Genomic DNA, 14,348 nt, shown 5'->3' with positions numbered 1-14,348 from the left:
ATGATAAAAAATAAATGAAAAAAAAAGGAGCTTTTTGGCAGCAAACACTTAATATGGGTTTGGTTCATACAGGGATAAAAATGTATGTGTAAAATGAAATACTCTGCTGTATCTTTAATGCTGTGGGCCTAATTGTCTGCCAGATGTTTATAGGTAAAGGTGTGCCCCAAGGCTCTGTGCTGGGGCCACTCCCTTTTTCTATTTATATTAATGATATGCCCTGTATTTGTTTATCCTGTAATGTCCATCTTTATGCTGATGATACAGTCCTATATGCATCGTATAACCAGAAGGACCAGGTACAAAATGCATTACAATCGGATTTTAGCATTGTCCAGAAATGGCTCAGAGAGCACAACCTTTTTCTTAATGAGAAAAAAACATGCACTATGTTGTTTAAGATGAGACCATCTAAAGTTACCACGAATGAAGTACAAATCAGCATGAATGATGGAAGATCTCTTGTAAATGTAAATGCATTTAAATACCTGGGTCTGTGGTTAGATACTGAGCTATCATTCAATGCTCATATTGAAGCTACAGTCAAGAAAGTTAAACAATGCTTGTGGCAGTTGTACCGTTCAATTGATTGCTTTACATTTGGTACAAGAAAGCGTATTGCGCAGCAACTCCTATTACCATTAATTGATTATGCAGATATTGTTTACCACACATCAAGTGTTACTTCTCTCAAAGCTCTAGACCTTTTATTTAATTCCATATGTAGATTTGTTTTAAGGTATCCATTTATGACACATCACTGCACGCTTTATGAAAAATTGGACTGGCTCCAACCTAAAGAAAGAAGAAGGTATCACTGGTATATACCAACACATTATTTTTAATTGCATTAATTATGCCAATAAATGTCCCCCTTATCTTCAACAATACTTTGTCAGACACATCTCAGCCTATCCTATACGACACTTGCTACATTCATTTTTTGCTACACCAAGAATCCATCGGGAAATTGGGAGAAGAGCATTTTGTCATAAATTTGAATAACCTCCCATTGTCACTGAAATCTATCACATCTTTACATTTATTTAAATCGGCACTATTTGCATATTTAAAGACACCATGTACATGTTTTAATTGAGGATTCTTTTTCTCAGCTTATATTGTAGTAAATCTTGGGCTCATTAGAATGCTGTAATGTCATGTGAACAGCCTATGAGGCCTTATTACCTAATATTTTTTTATATTAGGAGATTATATTTTTTTATTTAGAAAGGCTTTTATGTGCTGATTGTTTTATTGTTTTTATGTTTTTTAGTATTCTGTTATTATTGTTTTTCTTTTGTGTAGCACTTTGAGATTCTTCGGAATGAAAAGTGCGTTATAAATAAAATCTATTATTATTATTATTATTATTATTATTATTATATAAAAGGAGACGAAAAAAAAGAAAAAAAATTGTCAATGTAAACCATGTAATTTATTGTATAATTTGGGGAGGTGGTGGGTCTTAGTGGGGGAACATGCTGTGAATGATGTCCTGTTGAGTTTGGTCTTTATTTTTGTGCTGTTTTGTGCTGTTATTGTGTATTGTCATGTTTTGAGCATGTGTGGCTCTTGTTGTTATTTTCAATCAGTGATTGAAAGGACCCCCTTGAAAATGAGATGGTACATCTCAAGGGGCTATCCAAAATAAAAGAATAAAGATGTCCTGGACATCTTGTTCAGATACATGGCATCATGGATTCGATCAAATACCAACAGATAAAAAATCAAAACCTGACAGCCTGTGCTAGAAATCTTATAACGGGCCATGTTTGGATCTTCCAACAGGACAGTGATCCAAAAACAAACATCAAAATCAAAACCAAAATGGGTCACTGAGCACAAAACCAAGCATCTGCAATGGCCATCCCAGTCCCTGACCTGAACCCTATAGAAATTAAGTGGGCTGAACTGAAGAGAAGATCCACCAACATGGATCTGGAAATCTGACGGATCTGTAGATATTCTGTATGGAGGAATGGTCTCTGATCTCTTGTCAGGTGTTCTCCAAATTCATCAGGTATTATAGGAGAAGACTCAGAGCTGTTATCTTGGAAAAAGGAGGTTGCAAAAAGCATTTATTAAAAGGGGGCAAATAATTGTTCCCAATGTGTTTTGGAGAAAAACATTCACTTCATAATGTGATTTTCCCCCCACTTTTAACTTTTTTTGACTACTTTTACTTTAATAAAAGGTTCGATTTTTGCTCTTTTTTAAAAAATAAAATATCAAAAGGATAAAAAATGCATATTTATTTTTTATATGGAAACGCAGAGTTATGAAGAACGCTTTATTACACACGCTTGAACACGTTATCCTTTTCTGGGCCACTGTGATTCTGGAGTCACAAATAGCACTTACATCACTCCTGAGTTAGGAGCTCCAGTATGCTGGAGGCCCATTGTTGGATTTGGACATCAGTGTGGATTCCACAGCGGAGAGCATAACGGGTCTATTTTGGTCTCATCTCACCTTAGAAGGGCCTGATTCTGCTCGTGTCAGCAGCCGAGCCGAGCGTCTCTCGCAGTGTGTAATTTATCTGCCATCCACTCTTGAGTAAACTGACCGAAGCATTTATTTCCGTTTTTTTGACAATGTTTTATGTCTGCCAGTGTTGTTTAAGAAAACAAACCACCTGCTAACTGCCAATTTGGGTGTATATATCCTTTCTCAGATAAAACGGCACAAGCACTTAGGTTCTTATAGTGCCAATCATGCACTCAACATGGCGATGTATAAGGCAAGGCAAACAGACACGAACGGCTTTAGCTGTTCATCTCCACTAAGCGAGAATGAGATGAGGGGGAGGAAGTCATTTTTCCCTCTGATGAATTTGGACATGAGTTTCACCCTTTGCTGCCCCGATCTTATGCAAAACGATTCTCTCTCTCTCTTATCATGTCTTTTTATCAGGCTATAATCATGCGTGAACTCCAGAGCACGTCTATCCCGCTGTCTCGCTCTCTTAATGCGGTTCTCCTCCAGCAATTGCGCGTCAGGATCTGGTTGGTGTGTGTTTGTGTGGGAGGAAGTGCATGCTGTGTGGGTGATATGGGATGACTTTTCGTTTCCAGGTTGATGCTGAGGCCACCTGATTGGTGCCGAATCGACAGGATTGCAGGAAGGTAACGGTTAGAAGAGTTTGTGGAGATGTAGTCAAAAGAGAAGAAGTGAGGGATCCTGGGGGGTGAGAGCGACTCCAGGGCTTTGGCTGATCAGGAAATAGCAGCTGGAACTCACAGTAAGAGATCCCATAAGTCTGTGCAGCTGTCACTTTGGAAACAAAGGTGGTTTCGGCTGGTGCTTCTGTCTGTTGTGTTTAGTTGGAAGACTGTTAGCCAAATTTTGAATTCCCACATCAGATGTTGTTTTGATGTTATGATGACATAAAAAAAAAAAGCAACATGATATAAAGAAAACAACCATTGTGTGTCGATGATATGATGATTATCAGACTGATTATCCGACCATGATTTATGTACAAAAACAGGTCCTAAAAATGCATGGTACATCTATCTATATATATCTTGTGTGTGTGTGTGTGTGTATATATATATATATATATATATATATATATATATATATATATACAAATACTGTTTTTTACTTAGAATTTGTACTTATATGAACTAAACATCTGTGAGGCACACTTACTGATCTTATTAAAATATACATTGGTTTAGGTGTTTATGTTTGAAATATTTCATTGCAGTTGCATTGGCTATTATGGAAAATTACAGTGCTTTTTGACTGGAAATTTATAGTTATGCTAGAGCAACCCAAAGTTAACATGTATAAAATGCCATAGTAGTACCGGCAGTACCCTCATATCACTGAGAATGGTGATTTTGAAAGGCAGGTTTTAAGTGGCAAGGTAAATAATGGCATGGTAAATTGTAAAATGCTGTCATGTTTTTTGACAGTTTCTGCTACTAAATTGTATTTATCAAAGCAACATGTTATTACCTTCTGAAACTATTACTTTACGATGATATATCACAATACTGTTACACTTCTAGAGTGAGAGTTGACAGTGCTAAAGAATGCTCCCCCCTCTAAGCTGTGATTTTTGTCAGGATAAGTCATTTGAAGAGGAACTTAAAGTTTGTGAACCTGCTGAGTATCGCTAACGCTAATTAGCAAGCCTCGCTAGCACGTCTTTAGAGCGGCAGGTTTAAACTAGCCTGAGCGTGACAGAGAGAGGGAGGGGGGGGTGAACACATAAAAAAGTGAAATGAAAGCTTTGCTTTAAACAACTGATAATGAAGTGGCACTCGTGCCGGACGCACACAGATCCGCTCAGTGTGAAGCAAAGGGGAGAAAAATCTATTATTGCACCGAGCACCTAAAAGCAATCCACACTTATTAATATTTAATAAGCTTTCCTTTATCTTTTAATCAAGTGCGGGAAAAATTGGAAGGAATGAATTAGGCAGAGAAGAAAGGAGAAATCACTTTAATGAAATGAATTGCTGCGTTGTGTCATTAGTGGGCTCTGGAGCGTGATGTTCGGAGGACGGTGGGGGCGCAGGGGGATGAATGAATAGCCAAGAATATTTCAGTGCGGACCTGTTGAGAGCCTGGAGAATTTCAGGTTAAGGGAGATAGTTCACCCAAAAATGAAAATTAGGTCATCAAATACTCACCTTCATGTCGTTCCAAACCTTTATGACTTTATTTTTTCCTTGTAACACAAGGAAAGTTATTCAGTTTGGAATGGCATGTGGGTGAGTAATTCTGCCCTACAAAGGCAAAAGACCTTAAGTCGCTAGAGTGTGGAACTGAGAAAAATGACTTTAAAGATTTTTAGTTGTCCCGCCAAATTAATTATAGGTAGGACACTGGAAATCTGGCAAATAGATGTTTTAGTAATTAAAATTATATACATAAAAAAATCTTGAGCTCAAACTTGACTTTTGACCACTATTTTAAAGTTACTGTACTCTGCCTTTGTATTGTCAGCAAAAAGTGAGAAGTCATGCCAAGGCAAAAGGCAGTAACTTCCACATTATTAATATTTGGTTGCTGATCACCAAAACAAAATCAACAACAAATGAACAAAATCATTATAGTAACACCTGTATAAAATCTAGTGATCATGGCATTTATTTTGTATGATTTACAATTATTTATAGCCATCTACTTATTGCTATTATGTGCTTTAGTTGCATTCTGATGGCATTATTAATACATTTGACATGACAAAATACCTCCATAGATATATTAGTCCAGCGTTGGCTCGACCGTGTTTAGGGCGGTGCTGAAGGCGCCGGCGAAGTTTTGGCACTCTGCCAGCTAGATGCATGAGTGTTTCAACCAGGTCCGGTACCCGAACTGGGTGAGGCGGGGCTTTAGTTCTTTGTTGTATTCATCTGCTACGGCAGGTGTAACATTTTTCTGTCAACTCTGAATAATCCTTCGCGATCGATATCGCACGTTTGTCGATGGAGTGTGTATATATCCTTCGCAATCGATATCGCACGTTTGTCGATGGAGCGGTTTCAGACCATACTAAATGTTCTGATCACATTTGTGCAGGACAAAGCTCTGAGGACATCAGAAGTTAGAGGGACTGATGGCAGCTGTTCAAAGTACACAGACTACACCGTAATTTAAATTTTAATGGACAGTAAAACAAAGGCAGATAACCGTACAATCTGGTAGGTAACATTATTTGATAGAACACCGGCACAGTAACTTCATATTGACGCACGGCTAAACAAAGGCAGAGCACCGTAACTCAATTTGAGCGTTCCAGAACAAAGCCAAAGAGCGGTAACTGATGTTACGGTGTTCTGCCTTGGTTTCTCATTGGCTTTTGGAAGTTACTGTTAAGACAACTCATTATTTTCTCGAAAAAACAACGGAATTGATTCAAGATACTCATCCACATGATAAAGGAGGTCTTGAATGTGCCAAAAATATAAATAACTCATTTTCGACCAAAAACTAAGTTACGGTCTTTCCTTTGCACGGCAAAATTGATGACCAAATTAAAAATTTTGGGTGAACAATTCTTGTAGAATAGTGGTGGAAAGATGATATGTGGAGATTTAGAGCTGAATCTCTCTCTTCTCTGGTTTCCTTTACTTCTCTGTAGTCTTGTGGTTCTTACCTCTTTCCCTAATACATATCCAACATTTCATCTGTGTTTCTGCCTTAAACTCAGGCACTTAAGTAAACCTCTAGGATTATCTGCTCACAAACGACTGCATTTCATTATCACCATTCAGGTGAAAAATATTTTTAAAAAATTCAGCTGAATGGTGATATTCAACATAATTATTGACAACGAAAATGAACACACTAAAATGGATGGATGGATGGATGGATGGATGGATGGATGGATGGATGGATGGATGGATGGATGGATGGATGGATGGATGGATGGATGGATGGATGGATGGATGGATGGATGGATGGATGGATGGATGGATGGATGGATGGATGGATGGATGGATGGATGGATGGATGGATGGATAGATAGATAGATAGATAGATAGATAGATAGATAGATAGATAGATAGATAGATAGATAGATAGATAGATAGATAGATAGTGAATTAATGACAAAGTGTGTGTGTGTGTGCGTGCGTGCGTGCGTGCGTGCGTGCGTGCGTGTGTGTGTGTGTGTGTGTGTTGATGAGTCAAAAGGGACCATGGTAACTGACTCAGCATGGTGTCAGTCTCTGCTCTGATTGGTCAGCAGTTAGTGTTGAATGTGAAGGTGAGGGGTCATTGCCCCTGACAGTGAGTTGGCACCTGGCTGTTTACACTGTCCAATCTGACTCAACCTCCTGTTGTTCATTCTGTCACCTTTTATAATCTTCAGTTTTGTCTTACATACTTATCCTTTATATAAAGTGTACCATTAAATCCCTGTGGAATACACAAATCACAGAAAGCTCTTTTTTTTCCCCCTTTTGTAATAAGACCCTTTGAACCAAAGGCATTTTAAGAATTTAAGGCGATTTCTGCTTTGTCATGCCATCCATTAACAGTTTGATCTCATTTTGAAATCAGTTGTAAGACTTAGTCATCTGGGAAGATTTGAACAGGATTTAGGTCACGTCACTTGGGCACTGAGAATCTATCATGAAGGATTTTGCCCCGATGCCTGAGTAAATGTCATGTTGTTTCTATGCGAGTGTATACATTGTGTGCATGTGTGTTTATCAGTATCAAACTGATTCTGAACATCCTCGTGTTATTTCAACTCCACCATCCTTTCCCAGAATGCAACTGGTGTCCTCTTGTTAACCCATGAAACCATCATTCATATGCCCTCTCCCTTCATATGAATCTCTCAAATCACCTCGGATTGGATGGCTAGTATGGATTATAGATTGTGTATGAAGATTGTGATATAAGCCAGATTGTGTATGAAGCCTGACTGAAGGCAGAAAGCATTTCAAATATAATTTCAACTACAATGTTTGAGAAAAAAGAGCAGGGACCTTGTTGCAGTCTGGGCATTGAAAAGAGTCATGTGATTGCGGTTGGTGTCCACCTGAGTTGACGTCATTCGCCACCGTCGCTTTTTCAATGACCTACGACTCGCATTGACGGGAATATCCGATCTGTCCTCTTACGTAGCAGACGCAAATGCACATATCCAATTCATAACAGATATATTTCCACATATGATTAAGGCCTGAAACCGATCTGAGAATATCAGAATCCATGTGTTTTTTTCCTGCTTACACGTTCACGGGTCATATCCGATCTGTGCCACATGGGAGGAACAACCGAATTGGGTCACTTGAACCATGTCATATAAATGCGGCCTTTATATCTTGCAGTGTGGCTTTATTTCTCACAATTTTGCAATTACACTACCCTTCAAACATCTGGGATTGGTAAGATTTTTACTGTTTTTGAAAGAAGTATCACAAGGCTGTATTTATTTGATTACAAAAACGGTTGCATTGTGAAATATTATTACAATTTAAAAGTATATATATATATATGTGATACTTTTTTTTCCAGGATTCTTTAATGAACAAAGCATTTATTTTAAATATATATATATATATATATATATATATATATATATATATATATATATATATATATATATATATATATATATATATATATATTTGCATCCTTGCTAAATAAGGTGAAAATGGCTTCCATAAGACAACACAATAGAAAGAAGTGTTGTATGTTTATAGTACATTCTTGTAATTTCATCTCATTCAAGACTGCAAATTTGCGACTTTTGCTGGTATAGATTCAGCAGTGGTGCAGAAAACACAGCGGGAGGGACGTGTTAACTAACTGTTAGCTAACTTGATTCCTGTCAAAGTGTGTGTGTTACAGTGTTTTGTTTTATTCACAAGATCACAGACAGAAACATGATTAAAAAAAACAGTCCATAATGAGTACGCTCAGGTCTTAATATGTTTTAGAAACCCACAGGTCGTCTAAGGGTCAGTGTGGATACACAGTAATTGTGTAGACATATTTGTATTTATTAGAACACATATTTTGTCCAACTTTTTTATATTTTTTATTTACAAGGGTCTATACAAAATAAACTCTCCCGCTCCCTCTCCAATATCCTGTAATGGCAGTTGTTTCAGTAGCTGTGATCTTGGAACTGTCATTCGTGATGCTATAAAAGGATTTGATTTTGTTAAATATAGACTCCTGAAATATTCACAGAGCCATATTTAAAAGCAGAGAGAGGAGGAGACACAGAGAGAACACTCAAAAGATTATCAAAAGATCCCAGTTTTCCATCTTGCGTTAAGGAATTTCGATCTATTTCAGCGGCATCGTGTGCCCATCTATAAAGCAGATCATTGTGAACAGCTGTTGTGCACAGAGGGGATAATGATGATAGCATTTGCATACTTTTATTGATAATCAAAAAATGTGAATGAGTTACACATGCAAATGTGCCATTTGCAAAAGTAAAGGCAGGGGAAGAGACACAAAGGAGGAGAGGCAGAGGAGGACTAGAATCAAAGACTATTGTGGACCGCTGTGCTGTTATCTATCTATCTATCTATCCATCCATCCATCCATCCGTCTGTCTGTCTGTCTATCTATCCTTCTATATGTCTGTCTGTCTATATATCCTTCTATCTTCCTGTCTGTCTGTCTATATGTCTGTCTGTCTATCTATCCTCGTATATGTATGTGTGTATATCCTTCTTTCTATCTATCTATCTATCTATACATCCATCCATCTATATGTCTGTCTGTCTATCTATCTCATTATGTATGTCTGTCTGTATATCCTTCTATCTGTCTGTCTGTCTGTCTGTCTGTTTGTCTGTCTCTCTGTCTGTCTGTCTATCTATCCTCGTATATGTATGTGTATATCCTTCTGTCTATCTATCTATCTATCTATCTATCTATCTATCTATCTATCTATCTATCTATCTATCTATCTATCTATCTATCATCTATCTATCTATCTATTTATCTGTCTGTCTGTCCGTCTGTCTGTCTGTCTGTCTGTCTGTCTGTCTGTCTGTCTGTCTGTCGGCATCCATGTTTCCCATGTTCAGATGGATTGAAACTGAAACGGTCCCGCCAGGCGGATCAGATAGTTTAGCATATGCTGAAGTGCACGGTTTGAAAACCTGCCATGCTGGTTTTGGAATCGCATTATTTTCCTCTTCTCCTCCTATTTTGCTGCTGTCTCACGCGTAGCCTCTCCAAACACTTTGGGGTCATGCTCATCACATCACTCGCCGTCTGTGGAAGATAGTGTAGTGCGCTGAGAAGAGGTGTGCCAATGCATGTCACATCAGATTGTGTGTGTATCATATTCAGAACAGCAAGGCTAAACTTACTGGATCTGACAGCGCAGACATTCACGGATGTGTCAAACAATGCATTTTGTACTTTGCTGGTGCCGCTTTGACGATTTCTTACTCCTTGACATTTCGCTAACCCCCTACCATAGGCAGAAGAAGTCCTGGTGCGACCACATGAAAACATGATGTCAATCTAATATGGGGAAGTGTGAAAAAGAGAATGTGAGTGTATCTTATTTTTATTTGTGTCTATATTCACATGTGCGGTAGAACAACTTTTCTGTCGTTGGTTTTTGATCAGTCATTTCTCATAGTTTGCTGCAGTATTATTCATTCTGAGTGAAACATATCGCACTGCCAGAGGCTCAGACACCTTCAGGCTGCTGTTGACCGACCTTCTGCCAAAAACAGCACCCTGTCCCACAAGGCCTGGCGTGACAAATAGAGAGCCCCCCAGGACAACTAAACTACTTTCTCAGAAGTGACACTTTAGGTGACTGGACTCAAAAAGAACCTAAGTACAGAATTATTTTACAAAAAAAAATTTACTCTCGAAGGGTTCAGTATTGCAGCCACGTTTAGGTGAATGTTGTTCTTTGTCATATTCATGTGTAAAGCAGGACTAGATCTTATGATGTGTTGGAGGTCATACATTAGTTTTTGTCATACAGGGCACATGGTAGTTAGCTTGGCTAACGTCAGACCACATCTCATTGAGACGTGGTCTGGGAACCATATGTTCGTTTTCTCGTATTTGAGGCGTGGTTTACGAATGCCCAGAGCCGTTTATTGGGCGCTACGAATGTCTATCAAATGTGCCTGTACGTAGCTCATAGCCAATCGTTTCAATTATACCAGATGACGTATGTAGAGCGGCAGAAATTCGACGAGGAAGAAGACGAAATAAACTTGCGTTCTAAACTACTTAGAACACTATCTAAGGCTGCATCGAAAGGTAACTTCGCGTCTGATGCCATGTTGGATCCATAGATATAAACAAACTGCTTCGGTGTGTCGCATAGACGTCGTCATCGTCTTGCTGCTCCCTCCCCGTTCTGTGATTGGATCCCTTTTTGAGGGGAAAATCTGGTCCATGGTGTCCAGGCTGCCTAGCAGCGTGAATACAATTGCTCAAGGCAGCATGGGGAAACCCAGGCTACATGGTAGTATGATTGGTAGTACATTTGGTCTGGCTTCAGATAAAATCAAGTCACACTCAGCTGTCGTTAACACAATTTTTTTTTTTTTTTTTTTGATCAAAATGTAGAAAACAAAAATAAGAAAATGGTGTCTTGCAACTAACTGAACTTGAGCACTTCTATGATAGCATCAAAAATCGCTATTTTAAAAACACTAAGAAGGCTCGACACAACATGGAACTTTTCTCGAAGTATCACCAGGGGCTCTACACATGAACTCCAGCATTGAGAAGATTGTTTGTGTACACAGAGTTTACTAAAAAGAAAGATTTTGAACAACTCACTGTAGCTGTTGTTGTTTCCGTCCGCCGCCATTTTGTCAGTCAAAAATAGTCGATCTCCGAATGCGAATGAACTGCAGAATTTTAGCATTGTTTCTTATATGATGATCCTTTTTCAAATACAAGGTCAATATTGATTTTCACTAACGACAAAACAACAAATTATCCGTGAATTTATATGGAATTAACTAAGCTTTAGGAGCTTTCCATCTTTACTCTGCTCCCTGTTACATGGCATTCGGAGATTGACTATTTTTGACTGTCAAAATGCCGGCGGACACAGCTTCAATGAGTTGTTCAAAATCTTTCTTTTTAGTTTACGTTGTGTACACAAACAATGTTATCAATGCTCATGTGTAGAGCCCCTGGTGATATTTCGAGCAAAGTTTCATGTTGTGTCGAGCCTTCTTAGTGTTTTAAAATAGTGATTTTTAATGCTATCATAGAAGTGCCCCAAGCACTCCCATTCAAAAGGCAATTTGACCGAAAACGAAAATACGGTCAAACTTAAAATTGGCGTTTCCATTCTAATTATGCTTTTAAACAAAAGCTTGCCACAGGTAGATTAACAAAAAGACCCTAGATTGCATTTTGGCGAGAGTTACCCTTTAATATCAAGCAATTCTGACTTTATAACTTCAATTGCGAGTTTATATCTCACAATTCTGAGAAAAAGTCAGAATTGCAAGTCATAAAGTCAGAATTGTGAGATATAAACTAGCAATTGCGAGAGAAAAAAGTCAGAATTGTGAGAAAAAAAGTCGCAATTGTTTTATTCTGTGGCGGAAACAAGCTTCCATACTTTTAAATATGTCGCATTATACAGAAGGAAAATAGGTTGTATAAAACATTCACCTTGTCTAATCAACATTCACAAAATGCCCTAAAACAGTTTTACCCTCAGCGTTACCCTCTCAGACACTTCCCATTCTAAATCTTAAGAGTTAAGAGTTCCTGACGTCACTTACAAGGCAGACATAAGGAGAGAGAGAGGTGGTATATTTAGGCCGACTGGGGAAAGACAGAGAGAAAGAGATGCAGGCAAAATTTCACAGAAAGAAATGCCCCCAGAGGTCTTCTGTCAGTCTTTGCATCCGTACCCTCAGCTCTCAAACACATTATTTATTCAAAGTCCCACAATTCACCAGGGAGCAGAGGAAGAAAAGCAGAGGGGTTCTGTGGAATAAAGCGCTACACTTTTTAAACACTTGCTTTCACAAGGCACCTTGTTTCACACCTGTGTGTATTTTAACTCTCTCACATACAATTCCCTCGCGTTACAGAATGAGGTGCAGAAACAGAGCAATGGAGGTGAAGAGAAGCTGCATTTTGCATTTCTTGAAATAAATAAAAGTGTGTTCAACGCAGCAAAACAATAGTATTTACGTAAGCTTTGGTTCTGTGTAAATAAGTTGGGTAACACTTTATTTGACAGGGTCATTGTTACACGTTTCTTGTAGTTGCAGTAGTAATAACTATAAATGATGCATGCAATTAACCCTGAACCAAACCCTCATCCTAACCCTATAGTAAGTACATGTAGTTTATTATTACTCAGTACTTAAATGTACTTAAATAAATAAATGAAATAAAGTGTAACTGTAAATTGCATCAGAGTCCCTTTATTTTTTCATCATGACATGCAGAACATGTCGTGATTTCTCTCAGTTCTGCACGAATCAACATGTAAAGGTATGGCTTTGAACGAATTGTTTGAATGAATGACTCGCTGAATCGCTCATATACTGTACATGGTCACTTGTTTAGCTCCTGAATGGATCAGTGCTTTTGAACAAATTGGTTGAATGAGTGATTCAGTGGCTCGCTCATAAAGACTATGTCAGAAATCGCTTCCTTACTATATAGTAGGCGAAAAACTGAATGTGACAAAAGTTTGTCTGAATTCACAGTACTCATAAAAGATTAGGGAAAAAGGGATTCTGAAGTGTGCATATGGACTCTTTACTATCCCATGAGGCCATGGGAGACGATTTGTGAACAGCAGTGAAATATTTCAACTGATGCTGGTAGGTCACATGATAATGACAACATGGCGAATGTAGTAGAGATTCCAGATTACATTCATACTACACACATCCATACTATAAAACATACTTGTTTTAGCACTCACAAAATAAGTACTTATTCAAAATATGTCTAATTTAAAGATTATGGACACACACACACACACACACACACACACAAATACGCATTTTCGGACGCAGTCGGTCACTTTAGTTCCTGAATCAACTGTTTTTGAACGAATCGGTTTAGTAATTGATTCATTGAATCACTCGACCATCACATGTTTCCAGAATTGCAGTCTGTAAATATTACAGACTACTTTTTGTTCGATTTTGAATGATGTAAGTTTAATCAATGATAATAATTTGATATTTTGGGGCTTTCGAGATCCATCTATGTGCCATCCGCCTTTGCTAGATGAAAGGAGGAATGTGTGAATGAATGATGAGGAAAGGAGGAGGGTGGTCAATATTAAAGTGTTTAAGACTTTTTAAATCAGACTTCTTTTTTTTGCACCAATGGAAAAAAAGAGCGGCCAGGGACAGAAACAGTGATCCAGAGAAAGGACTTTGTAACTAATTTATGTAGCTGTAATGGAAAGAATGTTACGTTCTGAAAGGTAAAACCTCCTAAAAAGGTTTTTATATCACATTTACACAGCATTAAAGGGAAAAGTAATAGAAATGGAGAGAGGTAGAAAAAGACACACACACACACACACACAAAAAAAAAGCCATAGAGACAGTGATATATAGCAAGAAAAAGACCTTAAAAGAGAAAGGATTTATTAATTTATGACTGCTGGGTCCGAGACTTAAATTGGCCATCCAGATTTTCTTTTTATCCCCCGCTATCTGCCTCATATGGCTTGATCTTACTCATTTCAATATTAGAATAAAAGAACTCATGCCTGTGTGGATACAATCAGCCTTCACTTTAGAAATGGTGACTCAGACATCCAGTAGATCTCCTTATGATACAATATTTACCTATTCCACTTATATCTACAATTCTGTAGTTTAACCACCCCTTCCTTTATTCTGCAGCAAGACCCCAGCCCGCAC

General features: G+C 38.1%; 1 protein-coding gene across 8 annotated transcripts in view; it reads left to right on the top strand.

The window, feature by feature from the left end:
* Positions 1-14,348, top strand: part of sdk2b (sidekick cell adhesion molecule 2b) — a 300,705-nt gene that overhangs the window by 122,549 nt on the left and 163,808 nt on the right. Inside the window, exon 1 of one of the 8 annotated variants that reach the window (XM_082151853.1) lies at positions 3,094-3,244. The exons of the other annotated variants lie outside the window; for them this stretch is intronic. The gene's annotated coding sequence lies outside the window, so the exon portion shown is untranslated. Of the gene's footprint in view, positions 1-3,093; positions 3,245-14,348 lie in introns of those variants that run through there. 8 annotated transcript variants of the gene reach the window in all.

Source organism: Leuciscus leuciscus, assembly GCF_965113295.1.
Source record: "Leuciscus leuciscus genome assembly, chromosome: 21".
Lineage (NCBI taxonomy): Eukaryota > Metazoa > Chordata > Actinopteri > Cypriniformes > Leuciscidae > Leuciscus > Leuciscus leuciscus.
This window is presented reverse-complemented; position numbering and strand designations above follow the sequence as displayed.